Raw genomic sequence first — 13,033 nt, 5'->3', positions numbered from 1 at the left:
CCCAATGACAAAGTGTTGGCATTATCTAAAGTGCTATTTCTCTATGTCTGTTTTCTTTCTCCAATTCTCTCCCCTCTCTTTGTTGTTTAGAATGTATAATTGAATGCCAGTAATATGATGGGACTCTATTCTGTTTATTTTTAGGTACCAACATCTCTTGTCTGAATTACAATGAAAGTTCTCTAAAAAGACTCTTATCCCCCAATACTAATCTTCTTCAATCCATTTACCGTGTGAAAGCAGGATGATAGCTCAAAAACAAATTTGATCATGCCTCTCCCTCCCTTTTCTTTTTAAAATCTTTCAACCGTTTCTCATTGTGACAAGTCCAAAGGCTTTGGCATGACATAGGAGCCCTTCGTAATCTTCTCTCCATTCTTTGCAAGTCTCTGCTCTCACCACACTTACACCCATCCCACTGCCATTTCCAGTGAAATCAAACTGCTTGCACTCTCTAAAAGGGCAATACTTCCCATATCTCAAGGCCTTTGCACATATCCTCAGTCATCATCCTTGTGTGACTTACTTCTCCTCATCCTTAAGATTTCAATTTAAACATTAAGTCCTCTGGGACCTTCTTTGCATATCTGTAGCACTACTACTTCTCCTGCTGGCTAAACCTTTGCATTTCTATAACTGTAGAGTATTCAAGTCCCCAGTGAAGTCTTGAGCAATCACTCCATATTCTTAACACTCTAAGGAAAGTGAGAGACTTAGAAACAATTTTGTTTCACGAGCCATGTTATTGATTTCTTTTCCTGTAACACCAGCTCATTTACAACTCAACAGCAATAATAATTATTATAATTACAACAATTTAAGAAGAAGAATTAACACATTTGCAGTGTATATGCCGGCTATTCTTCCAAGATAGATAATTTATATATGATAAATACATTCATGTTTTCTTACTTATACACACATATATTTGCTCTTTTTATCTACAGAATTGCTATTACACTCTTATATCACAGGTGAAGAACCTGAGTCATAGAGAGACACTAACTAACTTGCAAGGTGGACACAGAGAATACACACATACAGCTTTTCAGTAAATTCAATCCAGCCAGTCTTCCCTTCAGTATAGGAATGAACTAGAAAAATCAGGATCCAAGCCCAGGAAGTCTGATCTAAGAACCTGCCTAGCCAGTGTGTCCTCAGCTTCTCTCATGTGTCTGGACTAACTTCTAGTATAGACTTTAGTTTGCCATTCTTTCCAGTTGACAGTTACCCACTTCTCACGCTAGCTGCTCAATGGGTGTTCATGCTGCATTGAACAGAAAAAGGTATTCTTTAAGAAGAGCCCACCCTTAGAGTCTTACTATGTGTGCATGAATAAATTTTTCCATGTGCCCTCCCCATCATTGTTGTTTGCCATAGTCCGGAGCCCTCTTTCCTCAACAGTGTCTTTTTTTAAACAAATGGTTGAATTCCACTCATAGAACCACACTAAACATTTCCCTGGACTGCCCTGATCCAAGCATTATGCTATTTGTATTCATTAAAACTGATTAAGGTTTTCTTTATATTTATCACCAGTTTGACTTTCATAGCTGAGGCTTACTCTGCTATCAGCAGGATTCCTGGTCTCCCTTGGATGTTTTCAAAGTGAAAGTCCAAGAACACAAATGAATTCTGGCAGCCACAAGTCCCAATTTAATGTATGAGTTCCAGCGAGATGAGAGGAGCTGTATTTTAGGATAAAACAATTAAATAACTCTGAATTAAACCTATGGTGTACTCATCACATTCTTTTCTTAGATTCATGTGCAATGATAACGTACTTGACATGATTCAATTATATCTTAAATTCCTGATTGCTAAAGCTAATCAAATAATAAAAGTATAATATACCAGTCATATTTACAAGAGTTGTATAAAGCCATTGACCCTGGAAAGGGCATCTTACCTCTAATTGTGCATTATGCACAGTGTGGACCCTGTAAGCCATAAAAAATAATCATTAAAATGCTAAAATAAGATTATGAGTTCAACCAAAGGTAGGAGCTCTACATTAAGTTTTATTAATATTGAAAGAGGATGAGAAGCACAAATGAGGACAAACTATAGCATCTTTTTCTAGTCTGCTATGTGGCTCCAACCCCAGGTCCCTTACTGTGACCACCAAATGCTTATAATCCCTTGCACAGCTAGATAATCTCATTAGAGAAATAGACACTATAGATCCCTCTGGGGATTTTTCTGTTGAAGTAAGTAGAAGAGTTTAGCATAAGGAGAATACGATATTCAATTTCACACCTCTGCAACCTGCCCACATTGGTTGGAAACAACGCGGGTCATCTGGAGTTTGAGATGTGTCTCCTATTTGCAAGGACACACAGCTGCAAGGATATGTTGCTGGCTATTGCTTTTCAGCACTGCACCACCAAACATGCCACAAGAAAAAGTGAAATCTAGCAGCAAACTCTCACCTTCTGGAGTCTGTCTAATGTTCTGCTTGGATTTGTGTATAAAGACACAGGCACTGTATTGCTTTTCTCAGAAGTGCTGTCTGCCTTTGGCTTGTACTTCTTCATTAGAAGGAGCTTTCCTTTTCTGCCTGTTATTCTTCCTATGACCTTAGATTCAAGGAGAATAAAGGAATATAATTTGGAACAATAAATCCTTCTCATCTTTCAGGTTTGGTTGAAAATCTTACCTCGCTATTCCCTAAACACCTGGCTATTATAAACTCTCATTGACCTGCTATTGTCTGTACCCTGTTAGATCCTTATTCACTTTTATGTGTTTGCATCTTATCATTCCAACTAGACCATGAGCTCCTTGAAGGCAAAGACTGCCTCACACTGCTATACACCTCCACAGTCCCTAATCTCAGCACCTTACACATCGTAGGCAGCTGGTATTTACCCTTGATGGATTAATTTATCAGGAGGAGACACTGCTGATGACAAATATAACTCCAAATGAGAGCCACTGTGTCTTAGATCATGCTTGTCACCCTCGAATGTGCATATCACTTATCTGGGGATTCTGGCAAAATGCCGCTTCTGATTGCTAAAACTGCGGTGGTGCCTGGATTCTGCATGCCCAAATCCCAGGCAATGCCAATGATTCTGGTTTAGGGACCCCATTTTAAGAATCAAGACCTTAGACATGAAGAAAATCAGACATGAATAAATCATTTAGAAGTCATTTCTTTGCTTTTTACATTTTGCAGAGCCATACCTAGATCACACTTCTGGTTGATGTGAATCTAACCAGTTTAGAGACTTTCAGAAATATTCAATAACCAATTAAGGGTCTTCTATACAATTATAATAGCTAGTGTGGCAGGGTAATTCACTGAGGTGCTAATTTGCATGTATTCCCTCTTATTTCTCATGCATTTGTTCTGAGCAAGTAGTCAAGCCCATTCAAATGCTTTGCATCAGAAACTTCGAGACATGGGGTGGGAGGGCAAGAGCTGCTGGAAGACTCCCTTCTTGTCTCTTTTGAAATTTGAGTGATTGAAAAGATAAGATTAGGCATTCTTTAGGAAAGGGAGGAGAGAAAAAAAAAGATAAATAGGAAAAAAAAAATTGTCCCCAGGGCTGAGAAAAAGAGGAAAATCAGTGTATCTCCTAAATTTAAGCAACAGGCAGTCTGGGCACCAGGTATTAAGCTCTCATTCTGTCAATGTGCCTGTGCCATGGATGGCATGGAAGCCACAGATTTCTGGGAACATTTGAGCTCAGCAAACGGGTATAGTAATAGGAAGCAAGGTGGACTGATATATGGAAGTTTTTCCAATGCTTTAGCACTGCATGGCTACCCTCCTCCCACCGCAACCACGCAAACACCCAATTAATTAATTTAAAATTTAGAAATGGAAAAAAGACGGAAGGGGAATCATGATAATGTTTAGGAAGAAATGTCAACCTAGCAAGCGAGGTTTGGAACTGGGTTTAATCTGATTTTAAAGAAGTAAATCAAGGTGCTATTTCTTGTTTAACCAAGCGTGTGAAGTATGATTCATACTTGATGAAACATCTATTGAGTGACGATTTAAAGATGAAATCAAATCATGTCATCCTCATCCTCCCCCCACCCACACACATACACCTTCCCCAACTCAAAACTTTCTAATGGCTTCCAAATCCACTTAGAATAAAATGCAAATTCCTTTCCACGAGCTACAACACTCTGTACTCTACATTTGCACCATCCAGGATGCAAGCCACTGACCACATGTGGCAACTGAGCACATGAAATGTGGCTGGTCTGAATTGAGATGTGCTGTAAGTGGGAAACGTATACCAAGTTTCAAAGATTTAGTGACCCCCACCTCAATGCCCCCAAAAAAGAATATACATGCCAGGTAACATTTTTATAGTGATTGTGGGCTGAAATGATCTTTTGAATATATTGAGTTAAATTAAGCTCACTGCTTATTCCATTTTTTCTTTTAATGTGGCCACTAGAAAATTTAACATCACATGTATAGCTTGCATTTTACTTCTATCCAGCAGTACTGTTCCCCAGAACTGCCCTAACCAGACCTCACCTCACACTTCTCCCTTCTCACTCAGTGTCCGAACCTCACTGCACTCTGAGGTCCTCCAGGCAACAGAGTTCATGTCCACTTGAGAAGGCATGGTGCATCTGTAGTTGTCTCTCTCTGGAAGCTCTTCCCGTTAGATAACTGCTTGTCTTCCTCCCTCATTTCATTCAGCTAAAACTACACTCAAATGTCACCTTGCCAGAGAGGCATTCCCTTACCACCCTATCTAAGCCCACTCCCCTTCTCGTTTCTTCCCTTGACCTGCTTTACATTGTTCATGTGGCATCAGATTACCCATTTGTTGATTGCCTGTCCAGCCCTACTTGGTCTCAAGTGGCACATCTGTTTCCTTCACTGACACGCCCCCGAGTGCTAGGAAAGTATCTGGCATAGAGTAGGTACATGATAAATATTTATTGAGTGATTGAATTAGTTATTTACAGTGACACTGGCATTAAACCAGTCATTTTGCAGACAGCTTTGAATTTTTTTTATATTTAATTCTCAGTTTGTCCTTAAGTAAATTTTTATTGTCTGTCTATAAGTAAAACCTAATTCTATACAAGAGAAAATAAAAATTTAGAAAAAGTTAATAAAAATAATATAGTATGTCCCAAACCCTTTATATAGATGTGTTTACTTGATCCTAAGAGGTGAGCACTGTTATTGTCTTTTTTTTTTTTTACAGGAGAGGAAACTGAGGCATGGGTAGTCAAGTAACTTGCCTAAGGTCATACAGTCAGTTAGTGGTAGAGCTGGAAGATAGAGCTAGGAGAGTCTGACCCCAAAAATCAAGTTTTCCTGTTTCTGGGCCAGGTCCACACATTAGTGAGTGCAAAGAAGGTTTAGACCAGGTTTGACTTTAGTAACTCTTCTCAACTCCCGCAATAATGCATTTTCCATGTCATCTATTCTCAATCAGAAACCTCCTGGCACTTCTGATAATACTTACCTCCCTCCTGGACTCTATTTCCACCATACAAATTCACTTTCTAAAGAAACTGAAGACCCTGTTAGGCTCTTCAAAATATGCTTGGTTTCCAGTACTTCCTCTTCCTCTTCAAAGAGCACCACTAATGCGCTCAGTTCTCCAGAACTAGAGTCTCACTGGCATTTCTGTCTTGTTCCTCTCACTTGTTGATCCTACCCAGACAATTCTCCCTCCCCAGTGTTTTGCTTTTCTTCTTTTCTTTCAAGTCCTATTGCTGGCCACCTGGTTCAAGACTTTATCAATGCAGGCCTGGACTGTGGGAATAAAGTGTTAATAGTTTTGCTTGTTGTCATTATCTGTTCTTCCAACTCATGCTGATGAATGATGGCAATTTATTTTTAATATAACACTTCAATCCATTACTGTCTTGCTTAAAAGTTTGGAACTTGCTCCCCATTTCCTGAAGGATATAGTTCTTTGAAGTTCTTTCAGTGTCATTCAGTGCCATCCCCAATGAGGGCTAACCTATTTTTCAAGCCTTATCTCCCACCACCATGTCTGACCTTCTGCTGCAATCAGGTTGTTTTACTGGTTGTCAGAAAAACATCCTTTGTATGTTCCCACCTTTGCACTATTACACTTTGCATCCTCAGCTGAATGTCCCTTTTACGTCTCTTACTACATCCTAACTTTTATCAAATTCTTCTGTAAAGCCTTTTCTGGGCATCATAGTCTGAAATGTTATTGTTCCCCAAGACTCCTATACTAAGTAATGTTTGTGTAATTAACTCATGAAATAGCTCCTTATATTACACTGAGATTCCTTGCAATATAGTATTAATTCCTGCTCAATTGCCAAATATCTTCTCTGGTGCTACACATCTATTAAAGACTCCAATAAAAAATAATTTAGAAATTATGTATGTTAATAGAGATAATCTAATACTAGAAGAATTTTGGAATGAAAGACTGACTGCATTTTAAGTCAGAGAAATGAGCTACAAAACTTGGTAGACTTCCCATAGACTATTCTTCACCTAGCAGTCTTTTATGCAAATGAAATGACTGAAAGCTAAATCTTACAACATTTTATTTACTTGCAGAAGCAGAGGAGAATTTAGAAATCAACGTAGCCAACTGTGTAATTTCACAAGAGAAAATAAGTAAAGCTCAGACTACAAGAAGCCATTGGCAAATTCTGAATTTGTATGAAGATCTTCTGAATTTAAGAGTATCCCATATTCTACCTTAAGCCTCTAATCTGGAGGGAAGAAATATTACTTCGTCTAACTGATATTTGATGAGTAATCTTAATTTAACTTTAATATTTTTATATACATATTCTGTTTTAAACTTTTGAATGTAATCCTACAGCATTAATCATTTGCAGTCAGTTTGCGTTTACAATGAATTTGCACGTATATTATCTAATGTGATGCTCACAACTACCCTGGGATGTTGGTGTCAACAAGTCTCAAGGCAAAAGTGAGACAGGCTGGGGGAACGTAGACACATCAGATGTAGCTGTCTAGGAATTCCTTGCCTTGACAAATTTGTCTCCTTACAATCCCTTGATCAATAAATAAATCAAGTGTCTATTTTTCTGGGGATACACAAATATCTCCCCTCAGGTGTTGGAAAGAAAATAGTCATGCCTTGTGACAATTTATGCATGTGAAATGTCAAATCATGGTACTAAGGACAGAAGAGAGAGAGGAGAGTGAGTGCTGGGACTCACTGTAAGCTTCTTAGCAGAGAGGAGAGTTGAACAGGACTGTGGAGTCCCAGCAGGATTTACATAACAATGATGCCAAAATCACACATGTGCATTCGTTCTTATTTTTATATACAACCTACACTTTTATAAAGAACGAATATGCATCATCCCACTTAATCTTTTTGAGTTCATTAACCTTTTAAATGGACAGTTGTCTTGTGGTTTAGAAAACCAGTGTAATATTTGAGTAAGTATTACCCATTCCCTGGAAATTTTTCTTGGATGCTAGCTCCCTCTATTAAGGTGAAAATTAAATTCTCAAGAAGTAGGGCATGGGTTGGGGGAGGCAAAAAAAAAGGGATTCCATTGCGCAATGTAGTTCAGAGTCCCTTGTCTCCACTTTGTCATTCTAATGAGGCAACTGGCTTCTACAGGCAGCAGGTTTAAGTGATGTGGAGTTGAATTGTGCTAATTGTATATTAAACCAGTGTTAAATTACCAACGTGCTGAGTCAACAATCAGAAATAGGTCCCTCTATTTTTTATCAACATGAAACTTCTCTTGTCATTGGATAGAAATATCAGTATAAGGTGGCATTCCATGGGTCAATTCCATGACTTGTGTGCTTGTAAAAACTTTAAAAAGTTTATTGCAGAAGTAAGTATCCCTTCTCAAGCTGGAGGAGCTTCAGACTAGTCTGGAAATAGTTATATCCCATTTTTCACATTGATAAAAATGCTAGCTACAGGTTTTAGAACCTCACAATGGCAATGGAGTATTAAAGAAAAAAAGTAGCAAGCTCTTTTTATTATATCTTAATTTTCCACGCTGAGCTTTTCATAGAAATTCTATATTATCTTTGACCTTTATACTTCAATCTGACCCACAGGCTCTACGCACTTTCCTCCCCACATTTCTGGGGCTGCTCCTGTTGACACAGCTATTAAATGACTAACTGGAACCAGTTAGTCATAAAAACTAGGGCTGGTTTCTGTGGTTGCAGAATGAAAGATGCGTTTTCTATTACATTTTCAAGCACAATGTGGACAGCCAAGACTGTTGGAGAAATGCTAAATCTAGATATAGAGCCAGAAACTGAGAATCAGTTAGGAATCAGAACTAGAAACCTAGACCTGAATAGATATGAGAATGGATTAGGTATCTGGTGGGCAGGCAGCCTGAGCTGGCCTGGATGTTTTGGAACTAACAGTTAGCACGGGATCCAGCATGGAGAATAAGCTCAGGTATTTGCACTGGTGGTGGACACATTAGCCAGGTTTGAAAGTGAGGCCTTGAATGCAAAATGAACACATCTCTGTCAGTTGATCCTTGGAAAATCCTCATGAAAAAGTTGGTTCGTGGTCACAGGAGGAATGAGTGGAAAAGAGAGGGCAGATAATGAGTGAGATTACATCGCTCACTCAATTTGTGCCCTGAGAAAAGCATTCTTTACCCTCACTGTAAAGTGTTTCACTTCCAGCCTAGATTCCACTACATAGATGTAGATTAATAGTGGTGACCCATCATGTTCAGAGAAACATCAGCTGTCTGGCCATTCTTCAGTCACTCCATGTCAGGATTTCCCAACCAGTTAGTGGTATTTCCAGAATGTGGTCCCAGTGGGAACTTTAAGGATCATACCACTTAGCATGTAGGAACAGTAATTTACTAAACAGGATATCAGTGCTTTGTAAGAACTAGTGGAACTTCCCAAGTGCCTCACCTAGTTACACTGAAGTGATAGAGTGTCCTGTCCTTCCTTATAATTGATATGTTTAGATTATGATATGGCAAGGACATCAAAACCCTACTGCCATCACCCCAGTCATAGTTCTATTTCATTATTAGCACGGCTTTAAGACAAATGGAAGGAGATGGAATTCTTAAGAAACACTGGTGGACATGTTTAGGATTACCGTAAAATAACCAACACATTATATAATCTCAACAGTGTTAGGATTTTTATTACAAGAAAAAAAGAGCAAATCGTTTGGAAACAATACTATATAAATTTAGAGAATTTTTTTATTATTCCATTTCTCATGTCTCAAATGCATGAAAAATGCCGTTTAAGGGCAAACTATTGATTTAAGTTATAATTTAGTTCTAAAACCTCAGGGAGTTGTTTTTCGAGCAAGAAAAATCACAATGTTTCTCATTTCCCTTCTTGGTACACGAGCCAAATGAACTGAACACACACTGTGCACAAAGACTTGTGCACAGAAGGCCCTTTCCCTTTCCTGGAAGCAAAGAAATAACCATAAATGAGAAAAGTATGACATTCATGGTAAGAAGCAGTACACAAGGCATGACTAAACCATGATAGTTTCAGGGGATGGAGGCATGGGAATATAGTGATGGAATGTCTATGCCATGTTGCTGCCATCTATGTGGCACCTAAAACTGATATATACACACTCTGCTTTGGACCACAGAAATGTCAGAGATAAAAAGGTCACAAGCTGTCCTTAACTATGAACAGCTGACCATAGGTATGTCTGTTTCTCAGAATGTTGGTGCCCTCCACCAAAGCTTCTTTGTGTTTGTATTTTATGTCTGTCCTCCTGAAGGACCCACGCACTTATTCTGTTCTGAAAGTGCCTGCTGATTCTGTTCTTCACCCCTGCAATAGCCTGGGTGGCTACTGTCATACTTGGACTTTGTATGAAAAGGAACTGTTATTTGCTGAGGGCCATCTAGGGAGACTATAGTGCACAGATGAGAGTAAATGGGTTAAAATCAAATGTTTATAGTCAGACTGATTTACTGAAAATCCCTGTTCCTCCATTTCTAACCTAGGGGACTTTGGGCAAGTTGCTTAATGCCTGTGTGTTTCTGCATTCTCCTATGTAAAATGAAAACACGAATAGCATCTACCTCACAGGATCATTGTGAATATTGAATGAGGGGCTGCATTTATCAGGCTTAGTCTGGAATACATTGGATGATCATTCAAAAATAGCTATTATTCATTTTCTCTTTGCGAAAAAATGTGCTTAGGTGCCCCAGTCTTCAACCTAGAAATGAACTCATAGAAAATAGACCATTTGCTGCTCCCATTAACTCATCATTTACATTAGGTATTTCTCCTAATGCTATCCCTCCCCCATCCCCCCACTCCACGATAGGCCCCGGTGTGTGATGTTCCCCACCCTGTGTCCAAGTGTTCTTAGTGTTCAATTCCCATGGCACTGCACATGTATACATATGTAACAAATCTGCATGTTGTGCACATGTACTGTAGAACTTAAAGTATAATTTAAAAAAGAAAATAGACCATTTTTCATTGAAGAACAGAAAACCCTGATAGCTGTATCTGAGAAACTGCATACATAAGCAGACAATGGCCAGATAACATATAAAAGTAGAACTCTGACCTACAACCTGCAGTGATACAGCCCAGGAAGGCAACAGAAATGAATCCAAGAAAACAAACTACTATCTGCATCAACCAGCCCAGGAAACCTAACAATAACCCCTGTAGCAATCAGCTCCAAACAGCCAAGACTTAAATAATAATTGACAGCTTCTTTAATTTTTGCCCCAGCTTCCAATTTAGGACCAATTGGAAAAAATTGAATCCGTATTCCCAACCAATCACATAAGATGCCCCACTTCTAGTTAGACCACCTACTGCTTCCCCATGCCAACAGCCTCCAATCAGGGCACACCTGAAGGCCTCCCTTTTCTCCACTGCAATGCTTTCTCATTCTTCTGCCTGCCTGTGAGTCTCTACCAAATGCAAGTCTTGGTGGTTCTCTCTTTGTGACAGCAAGCTCTGAATGATAATCTTTGCTTGTTCTCATTTGGGCGGGCTTCATTTATTTCCACACACCTCTCAAAACACAAAGCTAGGCTGTTATAGTAATGGGAGCAAGGACTGAATCTGCCCATGGCTCACCAGCACCTAACACGATGTCTGGTTCAATAGAGACAGAATGAATAAATAAAAATTTCCCTTTTCTGTCAGACTAGCTTTAGCACACTAGTGAAATGGAAACTGTGGCAAAAGAGGGATTTTTCTTGAGAGAAGAGGTCAGGTAGGTAAGAGATCTTGGGTAAGGTGCAGCTCTTCCACTGTTTGTGCAATCTTGCTTGGATCACCATTGTGGAAGCCATGCAGACCTCTTCTCCACAATATTCACAATATTAGGACAACAGTAATGCTCACTTACAAGGTGTTTTTGAGGATTTAATAGGATCCTGTGAGTGAAAATAGGGAATGAAGGAGAATTATTTTCTTTGTATGTCCTACTGCTCTGTTTATATTCTTTACTACTATACACAACTTTTAAAATACAGAACATGAAAAAAACAAGAAAAAATTTTGTTGCAGTGTTATACACACATTGAATATTACATTTTAAAAGAAATATGAAATAATTATACTTTTCCACATTTTTAAAATATTCTATGTTGGACATATTTTATTGTTTCAACAATAAACAACAGTTAAATTACTGAAATGGACTTTTGACACATAAACGGTAGAATCCTCTAAGTTGGATTATAACATGATTTTTAACTTAGTACACACATATGTTGAACTTTTATTTGCAAGGCGTTACATTAGGTATGCGGAAGTTTATAAAGGTGTGCAAGAGAATGTCCCCTGTCTTCAGAGACTGGTCCATAGAGGGCAATTTTAAAAATCCTTCTCAACTAAAATTTAATGTTGAATAAGGAAAATGATAACTGATGTGTCCATGGAGGCAAAGGGAAGAAAGGATGCTTCTTACTGAACTAAGTAAGAAAGACGACATGCAGGAGGGACATTTGTCTTTGTGTGAGAAGCTGCTTGAGGATTTTAATAAAAATAAGAGAAGGATATTCTAGGTAGAGGGCAGGAGCAAGGGGTCAGAAAGAAATGTGACACAAATTTTTCTGCTATATACCCAAATACCACTGTAAATTTCTCCTTCACAGTATTCATTATAACTGTAATTAATTAATCATTTAAACAACTTTTTAAAAATATCTCCCATGTGAACTCTTGAGTTAGTTGTGACTTTTTTTTTTAGTTTTATTTTAATTGACACATACTAATTGGTTAATCATAAAATAAGGATATTTAGCATATCCATCACCTCAAATATTTATAATTTCTTTCTGGTGAGAACATTCCAAATCCTCTCTTCTAGCTATTTTGAAATATGCAATACAATATCGTTAACTGTAGTCACCCAACTGTGTAATACAACATCAAAAGTTTTTCCTCCCTTTCACCTAACTGTAACTTTGTACCTGTTGACCAGTCTTGTCCCATCCCCTCTCCCTGCTCTCTTCTGATAATCACTATCCTATTCTCTACTTCCAAGAGATCAACTTTTTCTTTTTTAGAGATGATGTCTCACCCTGTTGCCCAGGTTGGAGTGCAGTGGAGAGATCATAACTCACTGCAGCCCAAACTCCTGGGCTCAAGCAATCCTCCTACCTCAGCCTCCCAAGTACCTGAGACTATAGGCATATGCCAGTATACCCAGCTAATTTTAAAAGTTTTTTGTAGAGACAGGGTCTTGCTATGTTGCTAGTCTGGTCACAAACTCTTGGCCTCAAATAACTCTCCCTCCTTGGCCTGCCAAAGTAATAGAATTACAGATATGAGCCACAGCACCCAGCCAGGATCTCACTCACATGGGGAATATTTTTAGATTCCATGTATGAGTGTGATCATGTGGTATTTGTTTTTCTGTGTGTCACTTATTTTATACTAATGTCCTATAGGTCCATCCATGTTGCAAACAACAATATATCATCCCTTTTTATGGCAGAATGATATGCCATTGTGTATACAACCACATATTTTAACCACATATTGATGGGCCCAAGTTGATTCCATATCTTGGCTATTGTGAATAGCCCTGCAATGAATATGGGAGTG

The sequence above is a fragment of the Hylobates moloch genome, unplaced genomic scaffold, assembly GCF_009828535.3.
Source record: "Hylobates moloch isolate HMO894 unplaced genomic scaffold, HMol_V3 SCAFFOLD_1, whole genome shotgun sequence".
NCBI lineage: Eukaryota > Metazoa > Chordata > Mammalia > Primates > Hylobatidae > Hylobates > Hylobates moloch.
The sequence above is the reverse complement of the archived record's forward strand: the minus strand, read 5'-3'. Positions refer to the sequence as shown.